The 14494-nt window shown below is 41.6% G+C and overlaps 1 protein-coding gene and 1 pseudogene across 7 annotated transcripts in view; one reads left to right on the top strand and one right to left on the bottom strand.

Moving 5' to 3' along the window:
- Hecw1 (HECT, C2 and WW domain containing E3 ubiquitin protein ligase 1) overlaps window positions 1-14494 on the top strand; it is a 302639-nt gene that overhangs the window by 18354 nt on the left and 269791 nt on the right. The gene's annotated exons all lie outside the window — the stretch shown is intronic.
- Window positions 1-14494, bottom strand: part of LOC132649315 (EF-hand calcium-binding domain-containing protein 5-like) — an 80266-nt pseudogene that overhangs the window by 17793 nt on the left and 47979 nt on the right.

Genomic DNA, 14494 nt, shown 5'->3' with positions numbered 1-14494 from the left:
GGGAGGGGCAAGTTTCATCTCCAGAGCCAGCTGGCCAGTGAGGTGAACAGCACAGGACAATTCCACAATATTACCTAAGCCTAGCAGCTGCTCCGCTCCACCCGCCACAGCTTTTGCTCTAGCAGCCCCTATTTTAGTCCACAGAAGATAAGATTTCATTGTGGCATGCCTGAACTAATTAAAAAACATCAGTAATCATGCAGACCAGGACCGTTTAATTGTTCTTAGCAAGATATAGAGATTCCCTCAGGACGGAAGAGGTCCCTGATGTCAATTGGACTTTTTTTTTAAACAAAAACATTAGTATTTAATAATTGTATAATATTGAAAAGGTGTAACCTGCCCCTGCTTTGCCTACCTGTTCTGAGCTAGGTTCAATAAAGCATATAGTGATGGTGGAAGTGCCAGATGTGATATTGAAGAGCCACCTGATGCCTGTTATCCCAATGCTCAGGATGTGTTCCCTGCTGTGAACACAGAGATAGGCCCACTGAAAGCATTGGCAACATCCTGATAGGATCTGATCTCTTGAGTTACGAAGATGTTTATTTTGTGAGGATCTTGAAGAATGTCAACTGCAAGGACCCCAAAAATCCTCATATATGCATCCTGAGGAAGCAGAGCCAGGAATGACCCATTATGTTCATTCTTACTTTGAGAATTGCTCCAGAAGTAAATGTTGTCATGATGTTGAACTTGGAGGACAAGGATTGGCCTGCCTTCATCCACTGAGTCCCTTCATGTCCCTGTAGAGCACTTTGCTCAGTACAAATGGAGCATCATCTAGGGTACAAGCACATTCCTCAAGAGAACATTCCCGCTGACAGGCAGGAGTAGGTTTTCCTCTAACAGGGAAATGTAAGCACTGATCTTGTTTCCATGAGCCTTAGCATCCTGGGTGAGAGCCCTAAAGGTCTCAGTATGCACTGGCTCCAGCGACACTTCACTTGTCTCTGCAAGTGAATCTGATGTAGCCATTTCTGTCTTACACAATTCCTCAGACCCTCGGCGTGGCTCCTCTCTAAAGACTTCATCAGGAATTCCACAGCACTTTGCAGAACGTGGTCTTCACTGGCGCTGAGTTCAGATGCCACTAATTGTACGTGCCTCTGAAATTGTTTTGAAGACCTTCATGACCAGGATGTGGCTTTGGAAATTGGATGTGCAGCATCAGATCTTCATTGTATCTTCATTCAGATGCAGCACACCTGCGCCATCATTGTCACACTTCTGAAAGGGCTTCTAGGGGAATCCCCCATCAGACTCAGAAAGCACTTTTGTCTAGCCTGTTCTCAGGCTCTCATTTTCTCTTGTTTTCTTTTAGAACAGCTCTTCTTCACACTTAAGGGGGTGTCTTCACCAAGAAATGTCTCTGGAGTTGCACAAACTGCAGCAAACTGAGCGAAGCTGCATCAAAAGCACTTCTCCCCTTTATTTCCTTGTAAGTCTGATTATTCCTAATAACCGCATTTAGGTCTGTGAATCTGGCATAACCACAGATTAATTAGGCCGGTTCCTCATCTTCAGATCTGACATGCTTCATCTTTCAGTCACAAATCAAAAATTCACCTGACCAGTTGGGGCCCAGTGGCCTGTAATCCCAGAATTCAGGAAAGCAGAGGGAGGAAGATCACTGTTGAGTTTGAGGGCAGCCTGAACTACAAAGCAAGTCCAGAAACCCTGTCTTAACAACTCCCTCCCACCCCCAAAACTTATTAATCTAATCACGATTTTCCTTCTATATATTGGGACTTGGGTTCACAGGTTTTGTCTTTCTGAGAACCATTTTCAGAAGCTCCTGAAAGGTGGTCTTTTTTTGCTGCTTACCTGGTTAATGATCTTTTTTGGCTGTATGTGGAAACTTCCTCATGCTGCTCAGAATCCGTGGTAGCTTGCTCTTCATTGATGATGGGCAAAGTCTTTTCTTTTTGAGATTTCATTTTATCGAACTTTGAGGTTTACCTTTCTTTTACGGCACCACTCTCTTGTAATTGTGAAGCTGAGCTTGTACCCTGCTCTTCTAGAATGGTGTCTGTCTGTGGTCCATGTTCTGACTCATAGTGAGGTTCTTCTGTTATGGACTCTTTATGTGGTCCATACTCTGAAACTGAGATTTTGCTACCTGCTGACCCTTTGCTGACCTCTGGATGCTTTGTGCTGTCCTTGATCTATCACTCATCCTCTGAGCCACCCTGTTTCTGAACCCCGACAAGACCCAGGATGTACAGATGACCTTCTGTGTTGTCCAGCTATTGCTCTTCATTTCCCATGTTCTAGAACTGAGCCTCTCTGTGATCTTTCTCCTGTGGTTGACCCTCTGTGTGGTTCTTATCTGACACTGATTCTCTGTTTGGGTTTTGTGGTGTCAGCTACTCTTGTTCTGCTGGCGAGCTTCTGTGAGACCCTTGCTCTGCAACTGACTCTCTGTGTTATCTTGGCTCTGTCCATGACCTTCTGAGTGATCCTTGTCCTGAATCGGATGATCTGTGGGACCCTTTGCCCTGTCTTTGTCCTGTAAGTGAGCCTCTGTAGGGTGTCTGTTCTCTCTGCCAGCTCGCTGTTCTGAAATCAGCTGTGTGGGACTTGGTGACTCAGTTGCTTAATCCAATGATTGCTGTGGTCTGCAATGGTCTCTCTCTGTGCTGCTGTGGGAGATTTTGATCTTCTTTTTCTTGGAAATTTCCAGCAAGTTTTTCAGCCACTAATACAGTCATCTTTAAGAGTTCATCAGAGTCTTCACAAATATGCTTCTTAATATCCATGTCTTCCCAGAACTCAGTCAACTTTATCACCTCAAAATTTATTAAATGACCCTTGTCTTGGGTTTTCAGAGTAAACTCCTAGTGGTGTGTGAACTTTTATCACAGAATGCTTCCAGCAAGGATAGTGTCCTCTGCAGATCCCAGGTTTTCACCTTCCCACTGTCACAAGGCAGAAAGAGTTCAGCAAACATTGGTCTCCACACAGCAGTTTTTAAAATCTCCTGTAATTCTTCTGTGCAGTGGCAAAGATGTTTAAGGAGTTCCTTGAATCTTCGCTTTTCAAGTCTGCAATGTGTAAAGAATTGTATTGGATGTCAGATGCGGTTAGGTGTGCCCTGAAGAGATGTAGCTTGGGTATGCTTCAGAGATAAGAATGCTCTCAACTGGACCTTTTATATCAAAGAAAAATAGATCTATAGGCCAACAGTTTGAAACATAGAGAGGGTAAGCTTTAGGGATCAGGAGGACAGAGATAACAGTGTGGAAACAGGTTCCCGTGGAAAGGGAAGGAGAGAGACAGACTGAGAGAAAAGTTTGATAGGGTGGGAGCTAACTGGCCCAGTCCAAATCTGAGAGAGATTCCCGAGGGATTGGGTCTAAAAGTTAAGCTAATAAAACCTGATATGCCAAAACAGAGAAATAAAGGGAAGGGCATGAGTAGAGATTAAAATGAGACTTGAAGTTGGGGAACCTCTGGCCATTTACTGTAACACTGGAGGTATTTTGTTGCCCTTCTATAGCTGACAGGTTTGAGGATGCCAAATTCAGGCCAGCTATTTGGGTTATCGAGGATATATTGGGCACTTATCAAGGTCCAGCTTGTGGCCCAATTGTTCTAGAGAAATAGAGAAGCTATCATCTTTACCGTAGGTTGAATAGGCCAGTCCTAGTTTCCTACCTGGTACTTCCTTCAGTTTGGAAATATCACCAGAATAAAGATCTGAGAGTTCTTCAGACCTCTCTGAGGGACCTTAGGAAATGAGGGATTCTTAAGAATGAAAGATCCCCAGGGTCTGAACCGAAGTCAAAGTCTCTGGGCACTATCGGGTATTCTTTGCCTGCTTAGGAAGAATGGCCAGAGTTGTGTATGTCTCCCAAAACTGCAAATATGGCCCTCTCAAGTGTGAGGGGTCAAGTTAGAAGACAAGAAAAAGAGTGAATTTTCTCCTCTGTCAATAAGGAGTTGAGACCAAAACAAAACCCTGCTCCACTCACATGGTCACAAGGCTGCTAGAAACCATGACCCCTAATTAAATTAGGTTTCCAGGTCACAACTGACTACCAGAAAGCCATAGTGAGCTTGGAGGGTGGAGCAGCTCTTAGAGTAAAGTGAATTAATTAACTAATTAATTAATTAATTTTAAAAAACGATGAAAAAGGGAATATAGAGAAAGCACCTGGTTGAGGAAAGGTTCCACCTGAGCTGAACCTAAAGGATTTCCTGGGTTTCAGCACAGATGTCAAAAAATAAGTCAGTGGAGGAAAATCAAAGAATCAAATCAGTTGGACTTCAAAATGACAAGAGCAGAGTTTCATCAGAGTGAGAGGCTGGCACCCCAAACACTGAGGTTTAGTATCCCAGATACGGGAGAACACAGAGTGTGGGGTCTGAGATGGATATTGTAGTCACGCATATGGATGGGGAGGGCATGAATGAGATGCTTATCACAACCGCAAGGTGGGAGCTAAGTCACATTGCTCCGTGGTTCTGCCACCTCTGGGCTCCTCCAGGGCGTGTGACGGTGGCTGGCTGCTTTCCAGAATCCCTTGGGTGGCAGGTTTCCTGAAGCTTGAGCCTGTTTTATGGCCCAGGTTTTTATGGTGGGGGATTTCCTTTACCCACCTCTAGAGAGCAATAATTACAACATTCCTGTAAGAATACACAATAAATACATTTGGTTTTTCTTTAGCTAAAGAGTCAAAATAATGAGCCTCCAACTTTGAGACAAATATGTTGCTTTTTGTGTAGTCAGAATTGTTGCTGTTAAGATTGGCATTAACCTGGTGGTGCTGGGACTATTAGAAAGCAGGGTAAAGACATCATTTCCTTCTTGCCAAATGTGCTCAACGGTGTAACCAGTGATGATGATTAAATAGCTCCGTAATGAAGCATAAGTTTTGTGTTTGTTTTGTTCTTTTGGCTCCTGAAAGCATATCTGTTCCCACATTCACAGTAAATTAATCATGGAGCACCTCGGGTCTTTCCTTCTGAGAGGCAGCAGTTGAGGGTTATTTTGGGGAAGTTCATTTATCATGCTCTTCAATATTTCTTGTCCTCATGGCACCATTACAAAATCCTAAGTTTCCCAACTGTATATGTACTTGCTTGCATGGTCTATTTATCACTGTGAAAGAATTGTCATCTTCCTAATCTATAAAACATTTGTTTTTAACTGAGTTGAACAATGCGGACTGTGTTCTGGCCTCATAGAATACACATACCACACACACATACACATACATACATACACACACACACACACACACACAGAGAGAGAGAGAGAGAGAGAGAGAGAGAGAAGCCTAAGTAACATTTTTAGGACAATGTTTTCTATAAAATTGCTTTAGAATGAAAATAGAGATTATTTGGGAGGGGAAAAAAAATCTAAGAGTGAGAGGAAAGATTTCCAGGGCTGGATAAGGTGGTTTGAACAAAGAGAAATGGGTTTGTTTTCTGCAGGACTTCACAATGGTAACTGTCCATGAGTAGTAAAGCTCCCTCTGGGTAAGGTCACTAGACTGTTCAGGGGGACCGCTCTGTCCCCGAAGCAAACAGATTGCATGTACACACTGCCTCCAGGAGGGACACAGGGACAGCGAGGGTCTAGGAATTAGACAGATTTCCTGAAAGGCAAACACAGGGAGAAGGGCCATAACTAGGTAAGAAAGATGGTGAGCTTTCAGGATGGTGACTTCTTCCTTACCTTCTTAACCCAAGACAAAATCCTGGCAGTTTAAAACACAGCCCTGTGTGCTTTTGCCTGCCAATAGGGGACCCTACTGATTTACTGGCTCAGAAACTCAAGACAGGATCAGGACATGATCACATTAAGCTGTGGGCCAATCAGCCATCCTGTCTTATTTAAAACTGACCGTCCCTAAATTAAGAAAAGAAGATCCTTCAAAGACCCTTAAAATAACAAAATAGTCTTCAAGCAGAGGCCTTTGGGTTCTCTGTGTGCTCTTCATTTTGCGCTTTGCTGCGAGCAAGCGAGTGTGTGTGTGTGTGTGTGTGTTCCCTCGCCCCTAATAAAAGCCTTTCTTTACCGGCTGATCTGTCTGCTGCTGTCTGCTGTGTCTGAGATTTCCTGGCTGCAGCTGCATTGCTACCTGTTGCACCCAATTTGCCTTTTAATTCTTTAACTGGCAGAGAAAATGAACCTAATTAAGACCCTAGACAGTAACAATGGGATCACAGAGGGGCTACCACAGTGTTTCAGAAGCTTTTGGCACGAAGCTGTTTTTCTTTAAAGCATCTTTGAAGCGTGTTGTCTAATGAGCAGCACTGTGTCAAGCCTCTAATCTGCTGGAAATGTAGTAATCATGGCAAAATTAGAGTTTGCCAGGGTTTAGCCACTAAAATGCCACCAATTTGGCTGAGAAGTTCTCAGAGACCCTTTGAGAGAGTGTGAGTGAGTCTTTTGAGCTGCCGAGAGTTCACAGTGTAGTCTATTTCCTCGCTTGAGACTCCTGCTTTTCTTTTCTTTTTTTTTTTTTGACTCCTGCTTTTCTATTTAACTGATATCACTTAAAAAAATACTTAGTATTTCAGTTAATTTAATATAAAATAAGTATAACATATAAAATATATTCATATATAAATATAAAATGCAATAACATCATTTGGGTTTTTAAATGGTTTTTGTTTTGTTTCTTCTGGTTTATTATATCTTTTTACTCCTAATGTTTTCCTTTTTATAATGCCCTTTGTTTCCCTTCGCTTCTGTATTTATATTTCTTTGATTTTCTTTCTTAGTTCAAATTGATTGCATTTTGTCTTACTGGTTTTATTTCACCGCTGATTTTGAGGCATAGTCTGTGGAAAACAGACAGCATGGTAGCTAAGCAAGTAGAGTTGGGGCAGATCACAAGTTTGACAACTGTTTTTACCTGTTTCTGTCTGGGCTCAGACAGGCTGCTCCACTTTTCTTCAAGCCTCAGGTTCTGACCTTTAAAATGGACCTGGTGATGAACTGTTCTAAGTCTTCCATGAAAGACATACACGTGAAGACCCCGCTTGGGACCTGGATGAGAAGCGTCTGCCAAGGTTATTTGTAACGTTAACGCTCTGACAGTTTGATGGTACCGTGTGGTTTCCTCATAGGAGTCTAGGTCTGTCGCCCTCAGTGCTTCATTCGCCTTTACGTACTCCCAACCTGTGGCTTTCAGAGAGGCACAAACATTCCACCCACTGGCTGTATTGGGATGGAGAAAACTGAAGTCCTGCACTGAGAGGTGGTTCTTTTCATGGCTCACTAGTGGCTGAAAGTTTAAACCCTCTGGCTGTATTGGTCCTTTGCCTGAATACCTGAACTGCCGGGTCACTAGAAGACTATTCTCCACAGAAGTCAGCTTTCTAGCAAGTGCTGTGTGTGCTACATTGGCTCCTGGTAAGAGGACCTGCCCTTAGGCTACACCTGACCTCCGGAGCTGGTGGTTTCTGTTTTGTATGCCTTTCTTGAAATGAAACCAAGAGCAAGACATTTCACTTGGGTTCTAGTATCATATTTACTGATTGATGTGGATTTTAGTGATTTTTTTCATTTGAAAGGAACCAATTAAAAAATTAAATAAATTTGTAGCAGCAGGGGCATTCCCAGGATCTGGATTACACCAGCTCCAGAATGACCACATCCAGACTCACCACAGAATAACAGGATTCTTCCTTCTGGTACTCAGCCTCCCTCAGATTGGATGCAACTGAGCTCAGTATTTTATCCTCCCTGAAAAGTCTGAATATTATGATAGACTAGATTCTATGTTTACTCATTTTCCTGTATTCCAGATTTTCCACAATGATGAACAATTCTCTGAGGGACTGCTGTTGGGCTCTGATTAAAAAGTGAGGTGACTGCTTTTGTTTCTTCATATCTGGTCTGGATGATACCTTGTACCAAGATCACCTAAGGGTGCTATTTAATATACAGACTCCAAACTACAGAATAGGGCCCTACATTCTAGTCTCTGGTACTAGGACAATGATGATGTGAATATTGCCTGAACTCTGCATTTTAAAACAAATTTTTTTTGTACACACCAGTGTTAGCTTTGCCACCTAAATTAAGACTTTCAGAAGCCGGTTCATACACAGAAGCTAATACATTGACTCTTAGCCCCAGCAACCAACCTTAACCACTTGTCTGCCTTGTCCAAGGCTGGCAGCTGCTGCTCTGAAGTCCATTCTGCCTTGCTCTGGTTCAGCTTCTCGTCACATAAAGCAGATAAAGGAATTCATATTCCTTGTCTCAGCTCCAGCTGGCTCCAGGGTGACTCTCCACTCTTTTACATTACTTCATCCACTGGTTTGGTTTTTCAGAGGCTCTGGTGCCATTTTATTGAGTTTGTATTTCACCACTTGACTTTGAGAGCAGTTTTTGGATACTCTACCAGGCTACACTTTAGGGTCTTTATCATCTATTTGTTTGCTTTCTGCAAACTTATGCTCAGAAACCACAGCAGTCATTGGCTTGTCTTGCAGTTTTGCCTACTCTACAAGGATGGGTCATAGGTATGCGACAGAGCCTAATGCCCACTCAGCTGATGGATGCTCTCCCAGGCTAGCAACATGCTGCTATAGTTTGAAAAACAGAAAACTGTCTTTAGGCGATGGCTCTCATCCCCCTGTGTGAGCCTGTAGTTGTTACTGTAGGAATCCAGACCCACTGTGCCTATGCAGCTGCAAACTCTATTATCTATGACGTTTGACTAAAATATTCCTGGCTGTAAATTGTTCAGTTTGCCAAAGGTTCATGGTCATTCCAAACACTCACTAGGAATGCTAAATCACTTACCTTATTTGATTATCAATTTGGAGTGAAATGAGATCATGCGTTGTCACAGCTGAAAGTCTGCAGTGATCCAGGTAGCTTTTGTTGCTGTTGTTTTTTGGACTCACAAGCACAGCTTTGACTCACTAACAACCACAGCCATTACTTCCCACTGAGGCCTCCTACCACATGTGATAATATTGCTGTCTCTGGCAGGTTCTAGAATCCCATCTAGACTATCAAGCTTACTCATCTTTCACTGTTTTCTTAGCTTCCTCCTAGACTATAGTAGCTTCTCAGGCTTTCCCAGTTTCTGATAATCTAGTCAATTTTGAAGAATACTGGTCAAGTATTAATAGAAGGTTCCTATGTCAGGTTTTCTTTTGATGAAGAATTTCACAGAGATAAACTGATATTGATTCCTACATAGTTCATTCATTATATACAATGTATTTGCCATATGTGTATGATTTGTTGCTAATGTTATTGACTTACTGTTAGTCACTTATTGTTAGTCACTTATAGTTACTGATAGGTTTCAGATAGGTTTTCCCATTGTGGCATTCTTCTTTCTGTACAGAACTCTTTGGAAGGAAATTCCTGTTCTGGATTCACTCTTAGCAAGTGGGGAGTATATATGCTTCTTTGAACATGAAATTCTTCTTTAACATGAAATTCTTCTCTGTATTAATTTGTCATTATTTTATTTTTGTAAGAATGGGCTTGTGAGTACTTACCTTATGTTTTTGAGTTATAACTCTTAGCTTTGTTACTCAAATCCTCAGCCATGGCTCCCTCTTTGTTGACCCTGCCCCATGTCTCTTTGACGCTTTGCCTCTCTGTGTGAATTTGTTTTCTAATGCTTTGATAGGTACTTTTTGCTATAATATATGTAGGTTTTGCAAGGTGACTCATTAAGACCTGGCTCCTAGGATTAAAGGTATTCAGTGGTTTCAAAACCCATGCAATTCAATTTTATACAGGAATATCTATCAACCTCTGGCTTTTTTCTTCCACTCTCAAAATATCTTCTCATTTCTAAGGACAGAATCATGGATGGGTTTAGACATAAGAGTCTGCTCATGGGTCATGTTAATTGTTTCCTTTAAAAAAAAAAACAACTGATTATATGTGCTGTGTTGATATGGCATAAAGCATTCCTCCCCCCCCCCCAAATAATTTACTAATTCTCTCAATAAGGTTCACTTTACACTTTAAAACTTTGCTGTTTTTGATTTTGTGCTTGTCTGTCTATGTGGTATGTGCACATGGGCACAGGTACCCATAGGGGCTAGAGTCATGAGATCCTGTTGGAAATTAAGTTACAGTGACCCACCCAAGGGTTTATAACTGGATTTGGGTCCTCGACAAGCACAATAGTACTTTTAACTGCAGAGCCATCTCTCCAGCCCCGATATTTAATACAGTTTTTTTCTCTGCCTTTTAGTATTAAGATATTGATTGACTAGATTTTTGGCTGTATGAGCTCAATCCATTTGGCTTTTTAACCCAGTTGATGGAGTCACTAGTAATGTCATGTTGTTCTGCTCTTGCCTTCCTTTTATATCGTAGTGAGCAGTTTCTTAAAGTAGGAGTGTCTTCTTGCTAAACAAGTCTAGAGAATATATATCTACCTTTACTAGAAAACTGCGTCTGCTCTAATTTATGGCCAAAGAAGAGCTTTGTGGCACAAGTGCTATCCAAAGTATGGCTGCTGGGAGCAAAGTATGTGAAAGTTTTACAGTCAGCTCAATACTCCAATTTTCTGTGTTACTTCAGGATGGAGCAGAACAAAAGAAAACAAAGCAAACATCGACGTGGACTTAACAGTTGGGGGCCTTTGTGGAATGCTTCTTGCTGTATTTTCCCTCTTCTGTGTACTGTAGTGCTATAGGAAACAGCATACAGGAGCTGTGCCTGGATTCCCTTTGGAAATGTGTGATGAATAGAATTTATGGTCTTTTCCCCCACCTATACTGCCCCGAGGAAGAGTTTGTATCAGACTTTGAGTTAAGGTGGTTGTGTTTAGGTGTCAGTTAGAGTCTAATACAGCACCTCTCCCCCTGTGTGTCATGGTCCCTTTATGTGTTGCACAGTCCTTTCACAGAGGTTACACGTCAGATATCCTGGATATCAGACATTCACATCATGATTAATAACAGTAGCAAAACTGCAGTTTTGAAGTAGCAGTAAAAATAATTTTGTGGCCAGGAGTCACCACAACATGAGGAATTGTGTTTCGGCATTAGGAAGGTCAAGAGAACCTCTGTTCTAACATGTGATGAACCTGTTGGAACATGTTAGAACATGTTAGAACCTCTGTTCTAACATGCTGGTTAACAGGAGACTCAGAACTAAATATGTGGCTCATTTATAACCCAGAGTTCATCTCTAATTGAGTTTACTATTCTATTTTCCATTTGTACTTTCATTTCTTTGTTCCTTAATTATTTTAGGGTTATGTCATATGTTAGCTCTTTATGTCACTATAATGAACACCCAAGATGATCACGTTGAGAGGCTGTTTTGGCTAACAAGTATAGCGATTTTAGCCCATGGTCTATCGGGCCCATTGTTTGGGGCCTGTAATAGACTGGTGGAAATCCACGGGGGAGCAAGAACACTTACTCATTGCAACTAGGAAGTGAAAATGAGGAAGAAGTGGAAATCTCACAGTTCTCTTGGGGGGTGTGCCTGCATGACCTAAGACGTCCCACCACCTCCCGTTGGTGTCATTGGACACCATGCCTTTGCTATGGTCCTCTGCGTAACATTCCAGATCCAAACTGCACCAACCATTCTTTCTCTGTGTTGACATTCAATGCTTCCCTGGGCTGTGTAGAGTGTTTGCCAACATCCCTGCTTTCTGCCCATTAGTGCCACCACCCCACATTTCCTACACCCACATGTAACAGTTTAAAATGTCACCAGACATTTTTATATGTTCCCTAGTGAATAAAACTGGTGGTATTTGCAGTACCAATGGATACATCTAAAAAAAACACTCCTACACCTAAGATTCAGTGAACATTGTGGAAGACGGGGTAAAAAGATTTTAAGAGCCAGAAGATCGGGGAGTTTGCTATAAGATGTGTCTCCTAGCAATAAGCTATACCCATAAAGCGTGACTGACATGACTGCCCAAATGTAAGCTGAACAAGGATGACACCAATAACCATACCAAAGCGGACTGGGGAGCAGAGTGAAGTCTCAACCCTATGCAAAGAACTAGAGGCAAGTACAGAATGCTGAGAATGGAAAAAATAGTCTTCCCCAGAAAAAGCAGCACACCGATTGGTATATATGCATATATCCATAAATGCATGCAGTAACAATTAATAAAAAGGGAGGCCATCAATTGGAAAGAGAGAAAGGAGGGACATATGACAGGGTTTATAATCTCCAAAACTTAGATCACATGCATTTATGTCAACATTAAAATATTTTGGAAGCCAGTTGTAGTAACACACACTTTAAATCTGAGCACTCAGGAGGCAGAAGCACAAAGATCTCTGTGAGTTAGAGGCCAGCATGGTCTACATATAGAGTTCCAGAATAGCCAAAGTTACATGAAAAGACACTGTTTAAAAATTCTTTTTTGGTTTCAAGGTAATTTGTGACATTTCAAATTAGCAACACCAAGATGAATAAGCCTCAACTGTTTCTTTTTTCTTAGCGTATAGCATGTGTTTAGATTTGAGCCTGGAAATCTGAACATTAATCAGTTAATGGTGTGCCATTGCTAACTCTGACTCACTGCTAGTCTATTCAAATCTGTCTGGGAGTGGACTTTATCTATATAAGGTATTGTGTTTTTAAGGACAGAAGCTCATAAAGTATCAGAAATGAGAGTGTTTACTGGACGAGGCTCATTTCGTGTACCCATTACGTTCATTCGTGAACCTGACACATTAGGAGCCAGGAGTAGCTCTGGAATAGGCAGGCATGTGAAGTTGAGGGTGGAGAAGGTGAGCAGATTACAATGGACTTCACGTCAGGACTTAGGAACATAGGTACATAGTTCAACACTTTGAAGAGGGAAACATATTGCATCTAAAGACTATTTTAAGGCTAAATAATGTGCTTATATAATTGAGTACACCTTGAAGAGCTTTCCAGGCAAAGACATCTTTCCCTGGCGTAAATAATTGGGCACTGAGCTTTACATTATTTGAGCCTTAAAAAAAAGTTACATAGAGTGCAAAAATGCCCTTTGCTTAAGAAACACAATTTAATTCTGCTTTCAGTATATACTCCTTAGAAGTAAAGCCATGAGGTAGTTTTTCTTTTGTTTTGGCTTATCAGATGAAATAAAGATATTTAGAAGCATGTAAGAAGTACTTTTCAATGCTGAACTATGAAATCCATCCAAGCTGAAGAATTAATTGTCCATACTTGCTTATACCTGTCTGAATCTTTGTGTAAAGGGTACAAAAAAGTATTTAAGAAAACAATGAATTCCTTTGCTTTAAAGTCATGTTTTTGTTGTTGTCCAAATGGTGACCCTTTATCTTCCAAGATTCTTCAGAAATAGCCTCTGATGAAATTTCAAGACATATAGTGCCAGAAGTATCACTCAATGGTACAGCACTTGCCTAGCATGTGAAAGACCTTGGATTCATCCCAAGTTTTGACAGGAAAAAAAGAGTTTAGGTTGAGAAACATCTAACCACCAGCCATTAAAAAAAAAAAAAAGAATTGAATTTTGTTTAATTTCACAATCTTGTTTCTTTTCAGTCTTGGCTGCTAGATAAGCAAGGACAATTCAACTAAATTCCATATTCATAACCCTAACACAAGCCAGGTGCATGATGGGTACTCAGTACACATCTAGGTCAGTGTGCAGGTAGCAGGAGTACAAGCCTTCCCCCACAAAGTATAGTTACCATATTCTGAACACCTATTCCCATGGAAAGAGAACTCTTGTGTCATGTGCCATGCTGAGCTCTCTTTCAAATGGCCTGTGGGAGAGAGTTGGAACAAAAATGGGGCAGAGCTGTGGGGAACTACCAGAAACATGGCCAGAGACTTCCTAACACTCTAGAATGAAACCATCCTCAACATTTTCCCATTAGGCTCAGAGGGCTGGGCCTCTGGTTCTTGTAGTTGAATATGATTCTCTTTGGAGGAGTGTGGGCTTAAGAGAACAGCGACTGATCCTGTAGACGCCATCATCACTGCTGTCAGTCCAGTCCTGGAAGGAACCTCCCCACATCCCAGCGTCCTCATGCTCCACCGTGCCCTCAGGGTCTTCCTGCCTATTAACTCTTATTTTCACTGCAATCATTTGAGGTAGCTTGCATCTCCTCCATTCACACAGTTTGTAGAGCTTAAGTCGCTTCTTTGATAAAGTATTAACTGTCTAAATTTAGATCTGGGGTCAAATCTTCTTTACCTCAGTTTTCCTCAGAATATAAATCAAAAAAGGAGAAGAACTGAACTGGGAGTCCAGAGACTGAGGATATATCCTGCCATTCTGCAGTTGATTTTGAACATGACCTTAATGGTTCAAGTCTCTTAACAATGAGCACAGAGTTGAAGGGACTTGAAATAGAAGAGTCCCTTGGGGATTTTGTTGGTAGGAAGATTATGAACCAGAAGGTGTAGGAGAAGTGCCTGAGAGTGTACATGTATAGCTGGCTCTCATGGGCTTGTGTACACCACCGAAGCCTCATAGGATTTCAACTTTAAAAAACAGTGAGAAAAATTTCAGTTCTTTTCTGCAAAATAATTCCAGCATATGTG

Source organism: Meriones unguiculatus, chromosome 19 (assembly GCF_030254825.1).
Source record: "Meriones unguiculatus strain TT.TT164.6M chromosome 19, Bangor_MerUng_6.1, whole genome shotgun sequence".
NCBI lineage: Eukaryota > Metazoa > Chordata > Mammalia > Rodentia > Muridae > Meriones > Meriones unguiculatus.
Note: the sequence above shows the minus strand (reverse complement) of the source record. Positions and strands in the feature narration are given on the sequence as shown.